The sequence below is a fragment of the Eptesicus fuscus genome, chromosome 5 (genome assembly GCF_027574615.1).
Source record: "Eptesicus fuscus isolate TK198812 chromosome 5, DD_ASM_mEF_20220401, whole genome shotgun sequence".
Taxonomy (NCBI): domain Eukaryota; kingdom Metazoa; phylum Chordata; class Mammalia; order Chiroptera; family Vespertilionidae; genus Eptesicus; species Eptesicus fuscus.
Genome location: NC_072477.1, coordinates 90847845 through 90862578, shown reverse-complemented (window position 1 = coordinate 90862578; position 14734 = coordinate 90847845). Strand labels below are relative to the sequence as shown.

General features: G+C 35.8%; 1 long non-coding RNA gene across 2 annotated transcripts; it reads right to left on the bottom strand.

Moving 5' to 3' along the window:
* Nucleotides 1-2138: 2138 nt before the first annotated feature.
* On the bottom strand, nucleotides 2139-14101 carry LOC129149025 (uncharacterized). Of its 2 annotated transcripts, XR_008556006.1 has the most exons (5): nucleotides 13934-14101; nucleotides 11807-11883; nucleotides 3787-3969; nucleotides 3507-3698; nucleotides 2139-2555 (listed from the first exon to the last, which is right to left on the bottom strand). It is a non-coding gene; the product is annotated as an uncharacterized LOC129149025 (long non-coding RNA). The 2 variants fall into 2 exon arrangements; XR_008556007.1 differs by lacking the exon at nucleotides 3507-3698 and having other exon boundaries at nucleotides 3730-3969.
* Nucleotides 14102-14734: the final 633 nt, after the last annotated feature.

Here is a 14734-nt window from a genome sequence, read left to right as displayed (position 1 = left end):
ACCAGCACATGTACAGTGTGGTGTCACCTCAGTCACCTTTTATAAAATCTCTTCTGTACCATCAAACGGAGGCTTAATCTTTGTCCTTAGTTGTGACACAACATTCTACACCTGGCAGGCTGCTGTGCTTCCCTTTGCCTTTTCATTGTCACATGTTTAGAAATACTGGGGAGGGACAGGCATTTACACAGGATAAAAGTAGCAGTGATTTAGATTTTCAAAGATTAACAATTTGAATAGTTTAACACAACATGTATGCCCAGAATAAGTTCTATGTAGGTATAGCTATTTGGGAATTAATTTTTATGATTATTTTGAAGACTTCAGAGTAACCACATTCTGGACTCAGTGTAAGAACTATTCCACGAATAACAATATGTTCAAAACAGCCACCAAAAAAGCTTTAATTCTGACCTATCCAATAGACCACAGAAGCCACAGGACAGTACTGTGGTTTATCACATAAACCATTTGTCTAGTGCCAGAGCACACATGAAAGATGAAGACTTCTGATGAGTTGGGCACCACAGGATGGATGAATTACTAAACAAAAGATACCACAATTTTCATGTCTTTTGCCAAGAAACAAAATTAGGGACAAAACATTTCAGTAGAAATGAGAATTCAATGTTATTAAAGGTGCAACCCCTTGAGCCTTGAGATTAACTGGATCATGGGGCCATAGAATATAGTGATGGAAAATACTTATGTTGTCTAGTCCACCCACCTGCAAGATTACTCCCCTCAGAGTTTTCCCAAGCCAGGTCCAGAATAGATTTAAATGTCAAGAATTGACGGACTCCCATTTTCCGTGTTTATCAATATAATGGAGAAGCACTATGTTCACAGGGCAAAACATTTTGCCAATGGAATATTTTCTCTGATATTTATATAAAATCCACTTACATTTACTGTATGCCTCTTTGAAGATTCATTTTCATTAGGTCTCAAACCTGCTTCAGATACCTGAATGCCCGCCCCTCTAACTACTTATTTAGCCAATCTATACACATTTACTTTCCTTAGTTACCACCTAAGATTGATCCAAATACAGTGCCCCAGGTATAAGCATTTGGCTTTATATCCTTAATACTGAGAAGGAAAAATAAAATTAAACCTTAATATTTTCTTTTAATCACACCAGCATTATAAACAGGGGGCTTGGTCCATTTGTGTTGTGCAATGTCACCCAAATATTAAGAGTTACATCATGCAACTTCCTCACCTTTTAAACTTATTTATTGATTGATTTGAGAGAGAGAGAGAGAGAGAGAGAGAGGAAGGAGGAGGAGGAGGTGGAGGAGGAGGATGAGGAGAGAGAAACATTTGTTTATTGTTCCACTTGTTTATGCATTTATTTGGTTGATTTTTGTATGTGCCCTGACCAGGGATTGAACCGGCAACTTGGTATATTGGGATGAGACTTTAACCAACTGAGCTAACCGGCCAGGGCAACTTCCTCACCTTTGAATATGACTATTGTAAGAAGTCAAAGGACCTCAGCTTCTTAAAATATGCTAAGTTCTTATCATAAGAACAGGATCTAGAAACCAACCTAGGGGTTGGATCATTTAGAAAAAATTCTCTTTCTCATACTGGAGAGAGTTTAGAGTATTTGTTAACTTGTGCCTCACAGATTTACATGTGGCTTATCAGAAATCTGTTGGAATATAATATAGTAAAGAGACCAAGGAAGTTCATTATAAAACTTCTGAAGAAAAGCTAAACTTTCACATTTCAATCTCAGAGGTGCAGAAGCCGAGGCTTCAAAGTTGCCTTATAATTTGGAGCCTGAGACTCAAAACCAGACTCTGGGCTCCCAAGGACTCACCCCTCTTCTGCATGGTGACCATTGGGCCATGCTATGGCAAGAAGTAACACTCCAGACCACACCCATATCTTAAGTTACAACATCTTGACTGAGTCAGGCCATTAGAGGAAATGCTTAACAATCTGACAACTATTTTATTTTGGAAGTATAATCACAGTAGGAACAGATTGTGAGTTAAGTAGGGAGAGCAAATGAGAAATGATTTCCACTGCATTCCACTCACCTACCTCATCTCAGAAAATATAATAGGTGAAAGGGAAAAGGGAAATTGTAATCAAAACGAAAGATTGTAAGGCCTCTGATGACTCAAAGAGTAACATTAAGAAGGTGTGTAATAATATTATACTCCATGTAAATGCAATGAAAACAAAATTGCAAAGATATCAGCTCCTAACAAGTTGGTGGTTGGGTTCTGAGATGGGCAATTTCTACCAATTCTTGTTTCATATGGTATAGTAAGTGAAAGTGTTGGGTTTTGTTTAAATCCTTGGATGAGTAGAACTTTGACAATATTCAAAGAGCCTTCTTAAATAAAATTAAGGCTGCATTTTTGGGGACATATTTTAATATAGACTTGCAATTGTTCCCAGATGATACTGTCTGTGGAATAATCTGTGACTTTAATAATTAGCATAAATTACCTTTAATAGAGTAAAACATAGCCCTTTTTATTTTAGCCTTGTCTTCAGCAACAGAAAGGGTGGGGTAGTGGTCAGTGTTCAACCTGAAAAAATAAAAAATGTAGAACATAGATCATTCTTGACTACAGTCAAGGCCCCTACAAATATATTTATCGTTTCATCTTGAGGGGTAATAACTAATGATTACCATGCTGTGACTTTGTGTGTGTGTTTCTGTGTTTTCAACTCAGGGAATAAACTTGTTTTCAAGAGAGACAAGAAACTAGAGATTGCCGGGGAAATGTTAGGGATGAAAAGATGAGAGGGAGGGAGGGCAAGAGAGGTACCACAGTGGAAAAAGCAGAAAGGATCGGTTCTTATATAGACTCACAGACCAAGAGATTGAGGGAGTGAGGGATGGGACGGAGGCAATTAGTGGCTGGAGAGAGCTAGACAGTGTGCTCAGAGGCAGGGCCAGGCGTGAAAAGATTTGGTGTCGTCATAGCAACGCGCTCAGCCCTGCTCCCCCTGAAGCCCATTCAGCTCTGAGCTGCCGGAACACGTTTTTAATTAAAGCGTATAAAAGTTGTTTTGTACGGACTTCTCCTCATCCGATAGATTTCAAAATGGTTAATCAGGCTTCATCTCCTTTTGATGCTCACAAGAGCATGGGCTACTGCGGCCTCTGAGTAAGTTATCTCTCAATCACACCTAATACCAGGAATGAGGAGGCGGCTAGTTATGTAGATACACAGAAACAGAATTCAAGTGTGGGTGGGGGTCCATTTTATGACGAAGTGGAAGTGTTAATGTTAACTTTCTTTGCTCCAGGAACTGTGGAACTCATCCTGCTGGATGGCTGTTGTCCCTGGTTGATGTTCTATTTAGTTTTTAAAAATAGCAAGATGTTTCTCCTTTTTAGGAGACACAGTCCAAAAGCCAAATGAGAAGTTACAAATTATTTGTATCAAATAATATTTAATCTAGCATGAGTACCCCAAGAAAAGGCTTGTTTGTGCCATCCCATTAATTTTAGAGAATAAATGGGTTCTCACCACTAAATCCTCCACAAATCCACTATATACAGCAACAGTTGCAATTTTTCTTTTATAAAATGGAGGACTTTATAGAAAACAGCATCTTTTGTTGATTCACTAGACAACTTCTCAACAGATGACTCACACCTTCTCCGGGCTCTTTCGTCTCCTTTCTCCCAAACCTGGCCGGTGATCTTGTTTCTAACTTCACTGCAAAAGAATAAAAAAGAGAAGACTTTACCTGTCATCCATTCCTCCATCTGCCCTGCATTCCAACTCAAGATTTCTCCGTCTGTACCAATGCCTCCTCTGCTCGGTGCAGGAGGACAAGGACTCCCATCCCTCGCCAGGACAAACACATCCACTGATGTTCTCGGTTTCAGACTTTTAATTCTCTGGTTTTCACTGCTCTGCTAGCATCTTTACTGTTTGTATTTCCAATGGCTTCTTCTCCTCAGCTTCAAACACATAATGGTAATCTCTGTTTTAGGGAGAGAGAAAAAACCTCCTGAAATTGGTTTCACAAAATCTTCCAGTTAACATTCCCTTGCTCTCCTTTACACTGCAAACCTTTTAAATGAGTGGTCTCCACCCATAGTTTCCACTTCTCCACCGCCTTGCAATCTGACCTGTGGCCCCATAAACATCTTTCCTAAAGATCACCAGTGATGTCTTGATTCCATGGTGTTTTTACTCTTTTTTTTCCCCCTCTGAGTTTCAAGCTATCTTAATAATTTTGAATATTCTTAGCAATGTTGAACACTCTTCCACCAAAGACTCCTTGGCACCCACCTATCATCATTTCCCATCTCCTCTTGACTGCTTCTCAATCTCTGTAACTGTCTGCTCTGCCTCCTCCAACCTCCACGGTAGCTCTCCAAGGCTAAGTCCATGGCCTGCGAGAGGAAAAACAGTCCCTCGCACTTGTGAACTGGCTGGACACTTCCAGCAAGGCCCTGGTGTCTTTAGGAGTTCACCTGGCACTCATAGTTAGACCTAAACGTCCTCTTGTCAAGTGTAAACAATGTCACTGAACTCCAGCGATAGACAAGGCCACTCTATAAGCACAGAGAAATGAGACAAAAAGAAGACCACTTGGTAATTTTGTCCAAGCACAAATAAAACCAAAGTCATTGCAAACCACAAAAATAGTAGAAAGTTCCCCATCCTAGCTAACTAACACTGATAACTGTTGTTGTTGTTTTTTTTTTTTTTTTACAAATTACAACTTTAGTTTTGTTCTTGCCTTCCCTCCTAGCTAAGACTTCTTAAGATGCCCAATCATAGAATTACCCTCAGAGCATCCAATTCCAAGTCCCACTTTCTTGAACCCTCCCCGAAATCAGAAGCCCAATCTTGTAAGTCCTTTCTCACACCCTCTAACTGAAATGCCACACAGTTCTCTATAGTATGCTGTCTCCCTTATCTGCAACAAGCAGTTAATCTAACTTGTTCTACTGAGGTATGTCCCTGAATGTCTTTGGCTAGAGGACAGTGATAGGCCCTTTGTTCCCTGGTTCCATGGCTTGAGCTACCATATAGCAAAGTAAAAGCATCCTTATCCTCTAACAAAAGCTCTCATCTTATTTCTATACTTGCATAAAAGCTATTCCATGAATATGCAATACATTTAAATTATAGCAAAACATGTCTCCAAACTACAAGGCATGCTTCCTGACATCCATATTTTTTCTCATTCTCTTTATTACTCAGGCTTGAAAAGTCATGTTCATCATTGACTTATCCCTTCTATTCTCCACACATCTTCACTTAATTAATACACCCTATCAATACCCCATTTCTCCAAGCTTTCCTTCCTTGACATGCCAAAGGTCACAACTTTAGTCCATACTGTCCACTATCTGTTGAAATAGCCTCTACAATCTCTTTAGCCAATTCTTGTCTGTGCACCATTTCTAGCCTAATATTCCTGAACAATAGCTTTGAGTGAACACAAATAAGTCCTACCTTCTTGAGGCTAGCCTTTTTGCAAAGGTTAAATTAGGAGTTATATAGTAATAAATTGCATAATTTGTCCCCCCCCAGAAGAGATAAATGCCATTGCTGCACACATGGAATGTAGGAAGCAAGAATGCTTTGGTCACCATAAGATTGTGTTTTATGTGTTGGGATCTGCTCATTGAGAAATACAGAGAAAGAGAGGGGCATTTAGAATATTCTGGATTAGAGAAGAACTGGAGCATGCCTTGTGGTGAACGGTTTATGCTGAGGATGTTTGGCCAAAGAATTAACAATTTCTGTTACATTGGAGGATTCTGTAGTTATTTAAAGTATGTGTTAGAGAAATTAGATTATTTATTGCAACAGAATGAGGCCAGAAGGTAGACATTTGAGAGGATTACAGATTACAACTCATTATAAAGACATTTGTAGCATGGTTATAGATAGAGTAGGGTACCTCAGGAAATAGTAAGCTTATCAACCTTGAACATTCAAGTAAACTAGATGACCACTCAGGTCAATATTTCTCTCTAGTTCATGCTTTATTTAAATATTTAATATTCATTTATCTTATTTTGCACATTTGCCATTTCTGCTGCTCTCATTCTTTCTTATAATACCACGATTCCATCTATGTCTCTTTCCATTTGCTTAATCACCTCCCTTAAGGATTTCTTTTAGTGGATTTGTTTTGTGATAGTCTCTCTCTCTCTCTCTCTCTCTCTCTCTCTCTCTCTCTCTCTCTCTCTTGCTAAGCTTTAATTCTAGGTTTGGTGTGTTTTTTTGTTTGTTTGTTTTTTTACTTTCAGCACTTTAAAGATGGTATTTCATTTTATTCTGATCTCTGTTTCTCTGAGAAGTTAACCGACAGTCTTATTGTTACTATTTTGAAATTTATGTATTTTTATTCATTTCTCTCTTTTTAAAGTCTCTGATAATTCTAACATCTCTGGGTCTGGCTCTATTGATTATATTAACTTTTCACATAGATCTTTTTCCTTTCTTTTAAAAATTAAATGCCAGATATTGTGCATAACAGAACAGTAGAATTGATATTCAACTTTCAAATTTACTCTCTTATTCATATTTGAGGTCACGTTATTGGTAGCATTTATTTTTCTGTAAATTTTGGATGATTAGTCAAAAAAGATCACCTGGTTATATATCATAATTCTAGAAGAGTTGAATATTTTGGTACTATTTAATATGTTTGTCTTACCTAAAGGACAGAAAACTACAGAGTAACCTTTATGAAGAGCAAACCATTAACTTAGGATACAGATAAATGTACTGAATTTGTATTGGAGTTTACACTGTTTGGATTAGATAATTTCTTTAACAGAGGAAGGAGTCTCATAGAGAAGCAAGTTTCATAAATGCATATTTGATTAAAATTAATACAGTAGTTGAACAATATGTAGAAAATGAGTACAGGGATACATGAAGCTAAGTTAATAAAAAAACTCCCTTGAAAATAGATTTTAAGCTGCGTTCTCAATAGCTGGAGTGACAGTAAATTCTGCTGTTGGAAGTGAAGAGGTAGAATGTTCTGGAGGTGAAGAGCATTTTAAACTAAAAATTGTTGGAAAGTAGCAAGAAGTTGGAAAGGAAGTGTGTTAGTATTAAATAGTTTTATAATGTCTAAAGAAATATTTATAAAGGAATATAATCTGAATTTATATTCAAAGCTAACTCGTGTAGGATGGATTGAAAGAAGGAAGTGACTAGAGTTGAGTGACCCTTTTAAGAAGGACATTAAAATATGGTTAACAGCTAAGTGAGGCAGTAATGGAGGTCAACTGGAAGAATTTGATTAATACTATAACTTGTGGAATCTTTCAGTGGAATTGATGGAGCTGAAACAGGAAAAAGTCTAAAAGAATAAATACAATGAAGTCAAATATCATTTATTTACTTTTAAAATCTATTTTCAGACAGTTAAGTGGAGGCAGTGACAAATATTCTTGCAGATAATAGTAGGAGGGAACTTCATGGCAAGGAGACTAAAAGATTTGGCTGCTAGCTTTGTCTCAATGAATTTCAGGGACAAATCATCATTTGAGATTAATTTATTTATTAACATAATAAACACATTTGTTGAACAATTATCCTATGTAAAACATAAAATATACTTCTAGAGTTATATTAGATGATTTTTGATCTCTAAGAATTTATAATCGGATAGGACTGATGAAACAGACAACTATGGGAAAAAAGTAGAAAATGCCAATTTCAGTTTCTGGCACATAGTAGGTACTCAACAAAGGTTTGTTGAATGAATGAATGAATAAATAAATGAATGAATGAAGGTCTCAGAGAGGCCCATATAAATACTGGGTTGAGAAAAAAGTTGTATGTAGGAAGGTCAAGAAAGGTTTGTATGCAGAATATGACAACTGAGTAAGACCATGAATGTCAGATACATCTAGATATGAGATTGAAGGTGAAGGCAACAGTATCAGGAAATGGAAGCCAGGAAGTTCAGGGTGCATAGAGGGAAAAGTGCAGTTGAGGCATGAAAGAGGAGGCTACAGGAAGAAAAAGCTGGTAAAGTAAGTTGGAAAACTTACAAAAATCTGGATGGTCTTGCATGGTCTAAGGAGTTTGGAATTTATTCAGTAGGTAATATTTAGCATTAGAAAGATAAGGTATGGATAATAAAGTATTTGAATCATTTGAGGATATATTGTTAGAAGTACAGAGAGAATTATGAAAAAGATGAGAGTGGAAGGAAAGAGAAAGTTTCGTTGGGGTACACTTGGCAACTGAGACTGTGGAGCGCCAGAATAAAAAGGGAAAATGGAAGAATTCAGAATCAAAGATATACATAATGCAAAGGTGTAGGTATAACCCTCCTTCAGGTGCTAAAGCTCTAGCTGAAAGGGTTCATGTTATTGAGCTTGTACAACTGGAATGCAATTTATTCACTAACACTTAGAAAAAAACCATTACTATCACTAGACTTACTTATGCTATGTAATGTGATATTCCTTATTTTTTTTTCCAGAGGTAGCAAGTAAGAAGAGTTAGCAGACAATTTCCTGGGGAAAGTAGTCTATATTGACTCTCTCCATTTTTACATTTTTCATTCACTTCTTAATTCCCTGCAATCTGGATTTTTTTCTCTCATTACAGTAGAAACTGCTTTCATTGAAACCACCATGGACTCGTAATTGCCAGTCCCAATGGCAGTTAGCTCAAACGCCATCTCCTCTGGGAAGCCTTCCTTAATCTCAGAGAAAGGGCAAGATACCCTTTTACCTATTCCGCTAAAGCATCCTGAGCCCGATTCTGTTACAGTACCTACCATACTGTATTATAATGATCTGCAATTATATCTTCCCTCTGGACTGTGATTTTCATGACAGCAGATGCTGTGTCTTATTCAACTTTATATCTCCAGCACCTTGTATGGTGTTGTCTAAATTATTGAGAAATACAACAATAAAACCCCCTCTATTATCTCTGTCAATTCTCTCATATAGATATATAGATATACTTTTAGAAAAATACTGAAGACTTCCAAATATATGAGAATAGAAACATTTCCTCTGAGAACACTACTTTCACCTTCACTTGTAGGGTAAATATTGTAAGTCATTAAGTGATTAGTATATTAATAAAGTGCAGATATTTTACAACGGATTCTCTTGTCCCCTAACCCTCACACATTGCCATAGACTATTATCCACACTTCTTGTGACTCTACTGTGTTGTGATTTCACTGGGTAAGGACTATTTTGATTTAGCTAAATATTTCTAAGTGCTTCTTATGCTTATATGTTCTAGTTAGTGCTGAAGATTCAAAGATAAGAATTAATGTAAATTAATACCTTCCATGTAATTTATGCTATAATTTATTTTTAAAAATTTAATCTAACACAGTTTTATCTAGTACTATAGCTCATGGTCTCTGAAGATGTTCCTATAGAGGGAGATGTTATAGATGTTATAGAGGGAGAGAAAGATAGAAACATCAATGATGAGAGAGAATCATTGATTGGCTGCCTCCTGCAAGCCCCCTATTTGGCATCCAGCCCGGGACCATTCAGTCCGCAGGCTGACGCCCCAACCCTCTTTTATCCAATTTTACAAATACTTTGAGAATTACCAGAATCCATATTTGTGATAGTTTGGAATTACCTTTGCTCCTTTTTTCCAGTTTTTGCCAAATTGTTTCTTTCCATTATCTACAAAGTTCACACTTTTAATTCTTTTCTTTGACAAGTGTTCACAAGTGACAGAACTAAGCTTCAATGATTTTCACATGAAGATTGGTTAGTGCAGAACCAAGTATAGGTGGGGCTGAGGAGAACAATGATGCCCTAATTTGATATTACTTTTAAGAAATGTCCTAATATCCTAAATGTATTATGTATATATCCCATATTTCTAAAAGACATTTTTATCAAACTAACTTAAATATTATAGCTTAAATGAAATATACTATGTGATAATGAAATATGTGACCAAAGGAATCTGTAAATGTATTGCTATGGTGTTTTGTTTTGTTAAGACATGTTCAATTTAATAATACTGAAGATGTTATTGAGTAGAGGATTTGAAGACATATCTATTTAAAATGATGTTCATACATAGTTTTTAGAATAAATGAATATCTAAGCTTATATTAAAATTTAGTTTGTGATTTTTTTTCCTTAATGTAACAAAGTCAATGAAGAAAAATCATCTGGATAATTACAAGTTTGTTAGTAGATGCTAGTAAAGAAAATATAAGCACTCATATAAGCAGTGTTTTTAAAATGTCACTTTAAAAATTGTTTTTGGAAATAGTTTCCTTGCTCTGTTATGATGGAGTAGCAGCAATGGGGTTTTGGTTTTGGTTTTAAAAAGAAGTGTGGTGCATCTATAGATCCAGGTACATTAAAGACATTATAAAGACTGCAACAGACTGAAGGAGAAAAGGTTGAAAATTGGATTTTCAAACATGCCTCATCAACATTCTTAATGTAAAATTTTCTTCTAATTATTTTTACTTCTACTAAAGTATAAACTATGCATACATGACAATGTTTGCTATGAAGAGAATCTTAGAGACAATTTTCAAGAAATACAATTTTTAGAAAATAAAATATTCTTTACAATGTATCATTTGTTAAGAAATTAAGAATCAGACCTCTAGTTAATAAAGATAAAAGCAATGAACAAAATTAACAATAAGATATATGAGTATAACCTGACTGTACATTTATTTAATTTTAAAGATATCAGAATTCATATATTGCACAAAACCACGTATCCTTAAAAGCAAAGCATAATTGTTTGCCACATTTTTAAAATATACTTCCCTTCTAAGATAAATTTTTAACTCAGGAAAGCAAGGTTTGGAAAGAGAAGAGTTAAACAACACGAAGCAACAGTAACCCCATTTAGATAAGGGGATAGATGGGTGGAGCAAGGGAACAATACACTAAAGTGCTTTTCTTTCACAGATCTTGGTTCAAATTAAGGTTAAATTCCACAGGAGGATGTGTTTTCCCCATATGGAGTCTTAAAGGACATGCCTTTGTTTCCAACTTCCCAGAGAAGATATATGTTAACACAAACAAAGCATTTCATAATAAATTTCACTTTTATAGAGTGACTAATGCCCTGTGGAGATAAGGTAGACTCCCAGTCACCTGTGTTTAATCCAGGCTGAAGAAATTATGCCGAGGGCACGCTGACAAAACTTTATTCCTTTGGCGAGGATGGCAGTAACTTGGTAGGGGCCAGAAAGGGTCTTGGTTTTAAAAGTCTCATTGGAATGATTCTCTCTTCCTCACTGTGAACACAGCTTAGCCTTTATGTACTTTGGAAGGACAAAGAGGTGAGGTAAGCCTGCCAAAGTTTGAACCTGGGTTTCTGGGAACCTGTTAGTAGGTCAACTGTTACAAATGTGTGAGAAGCTGCAAAGGAACGGTCAGTGCCTGAAATTTGGGAGTTGGACTACACATAGCCTTATTAAAGCCTGCATACTGCTTTTTCTTCTTCTAGCCCTCAAGTGCGGTGGCATGATGTTTAAGATGCCACAGAGGATCACTATTACTCAATCAAATCCGGCTTTGGGGGAGGGTAGGGATGGGAGGTGGAACAGCATAGAAAGAGACATCCTTTCCACTAGAAATATTTACTTTACAGTTAGAAAAAGTATCTTTAAAATTTTACTTAGACTCAGTTAATAATTTATTCATCTATCTCTTCCTTCTCAGAAAAAAAAAATTATTTATATAAATAGTGCTTTCTCCCCTTTTTTCTTTCTTTTATCTTTGTTAACTAGAGGCCACATTCTTAATTCCTTATTCTTGCGAAATGTCCCTGAATTGGTGGCCAGGTAATGAGCTCATTGAACATACACATTCCTTTTCCATATGCAAATCCTATGGGCTCCACCTGAAGATGCAAGTTAGTCCTGCGGCAGGTGAGGGAGTTCCTTTTGTAAGAGAGGGAAACAAAAACCTGTTTGTATCCATCGTGTCAGACGTATCTGACCACACAGAATATATAGTTTAATTTATTTTTTATATTTATGGATTAATTCTTTATGAAAGGAAGGAAATAGAAAATATATTTAAAATTTAAATAAAACAGAGCAGCATTCACCCCTCCTCCTCCACTGACTGAAAAAGGAAACAATGACATAGAAGAAACTTGATTTTAAGTTTATGAGACTTTCCTAAACATTTCTTCAGTTTATCAGTCTGCAGGTCACTAATATTGATTCTAGATAAAACATCATTATTTATTCCAAGATACTAATTTCTTTATAGACCTAATTTCCTTACTGTGCTCTGAAATAAATTAAAACACACACACACACACACACACACACACACACACACACACACACAACACACACACAACCACACACACACACATCCATCTGTTAGTCAGTGACTAACAGAATAAACTTTCCTGGCCTTAAACTGCTGAACAAGAGTGATGAGATTTCTCTTCTCAGGCTATTTAATAACAAATTCAAAATTCAGAAATCAATTAACTATTCAGAGAGGAACACCACAAGGGGGCAGGTGAATCCAGGCTAGGTCCTAGGTGAAGGGTCTCATCACTGGGAATTCTGGTCAAAAAAGGGGAAAGATGAAATGAAAATTAGAAACAACTCTAAAGATGATATTTCTTCATGAACAGAAGCATTAGATCTGGCTCATCCAAGTGAAATTTTATTTAGACTATATCCAAAGACATTAATTGCAGTATACCAAGAAAATAAATGAAAGACATCAAACCAATGTAGTCACACATTGGAACAGCTTACTATATTTGCTAAGGCCAATAGTATGGTTTTGTGAAGAAGAGAAAGACTGTTGTTGAGAAGAAATTCAAAATTTACTACAGATGAACTAGAGTATTCTTTGAAAATAAATTATAAGTAAATAATTAAGAAAATATTTGTGATCTTTTTTTTTAAATATTTGTGATCTTAATAACCAACAATTTCACAGCAGAAGTATAAACTTTGAATAATAGAGCTATACTATAGCAGTTTTTCCCCCCACACACAAAAATTGAGAAATTAATTTTAGGCATTTCAGGAGAGACAAAAGCTACTGCTTAAAAAGGTTATTTAAAGGGTCTGCTTTGATTTTTATTAGAATTTAAACTTAACCTACCCATTAGGAGGCAAAAATTGCTATTAAAAATTACTTCTCCTAAACAAGTATTTTAAAATAGATACCAGACATCTCACAGGAGACTGTCAATGATAGTATCTTCAATGGCCAACCGATGCCTACTTTTTATTCCAAGTAGTCAGGATTAATTTTATTTGGTGAAGCTGGAAATTAGCCCCAGCCTCCCTTTTATATCTCACTAAGGAAACACATTTAATTACTTGATGTGGTAGATAGTATATTATTTTATCTTTTATAGATTAATAAATGAAATATGTAGACTATTACAGTATAATAATATGGTGTTATATAGTATTATATACAGTAAAAATAATATAGTATAATAGAATAGTATTATATAATATAGTATACTTAAGTATACAAGTTTTGTTTCTTACTGGTAGTGTTTATTTAGTTTCTAATAACAATTAGAATCTTTAAAATGAACTTTTAAGTAGCTCCTCTTATTTATGATAAAATTAAATTCTTATTTAGGCCTCCATACAATTTCTGCTATTATAAATCTATTGCTTGATGAGGTCATTTCTTAATACACTTTAGAGCAACTTAGGTTTTAGAATTGGGGTGCCAAGTTGAGTATCTTTCTGTTATACATGACATATGTTGGTTTCATGATACCATAGGACTTAACACTAGCCGAACCAGGAAGCTCCCTTTAAAAGCAAACCCCTGGATTTAAATATAAATGTCCATTATTATGTCACCATAGCAATCCATTTTTCTCAAAATCATTCATTCTTCTTTTTGTGTGTATATGTGTATATACAAATATATACACACATACATACTATACACTCATGCACACGTATATACATACACACACATACATACTTGATGCAATCCATCGGTGGGGCTATTTTAGGTTATTCTTTTTCTTCTTTCAGCCTGTGAGTGAACTTTCTCTTCCTTGTCTTCCTTTATCCCACGTAACTGTAGGGTCCCCACAGGCTTTCTCACCTAAAGGACACAGAGGTAGCTTCCGCAATGCTTGAAATGATAATGCTTTGATTTTTCAATGTGAAAAGTTGGATGGCTTTTAAAAGCTGACCAGTATTTGCATATAGTAGACATTCAATAAATATTTGTTGATTTGATTTATTCTAGAATAAAGAACTGAGTAACAACTCTTTTTTTCTTTACTGATGTGCTATGGGTGAGCCTGTGTGTAAATGCATTTATGGGTAAATATTATTGGTCATGGTCATTGAAAATATATTAGAGGAAAAAAAATCTGAATCTGCAGGCTGCTTGTTAGGAATAGCAGTGATTGGGAGTATTTTTTTTTTTAAAGTCCTTACCCCAGGATATGTTTTTATTCATTTTAGAGAAAGAGGAAGGGCGGGGGAGAGAGAGAGAAACATCGATTGGTTGCCTCCCGACTGCTCCCCGACCAGGGATTGAAACAGCCACCTCGGTATGTGCCCTGACCAGGAATCGAACCCACATCTTTTTGGTGTATGAGAGGACACTCCAACTGACGGAGCCACCAGCCAGGGCTAGGAGTATGTTAATGAAATATTCCAAGTAGTGATAAAATAGTAGATGACAACCACCATCAAAATAGGGCCTAACTGAAGAGCCTGCTGATAAGTTATTTGGAAACAAAGTGGCTACTCCATAGTTTTGAATCAA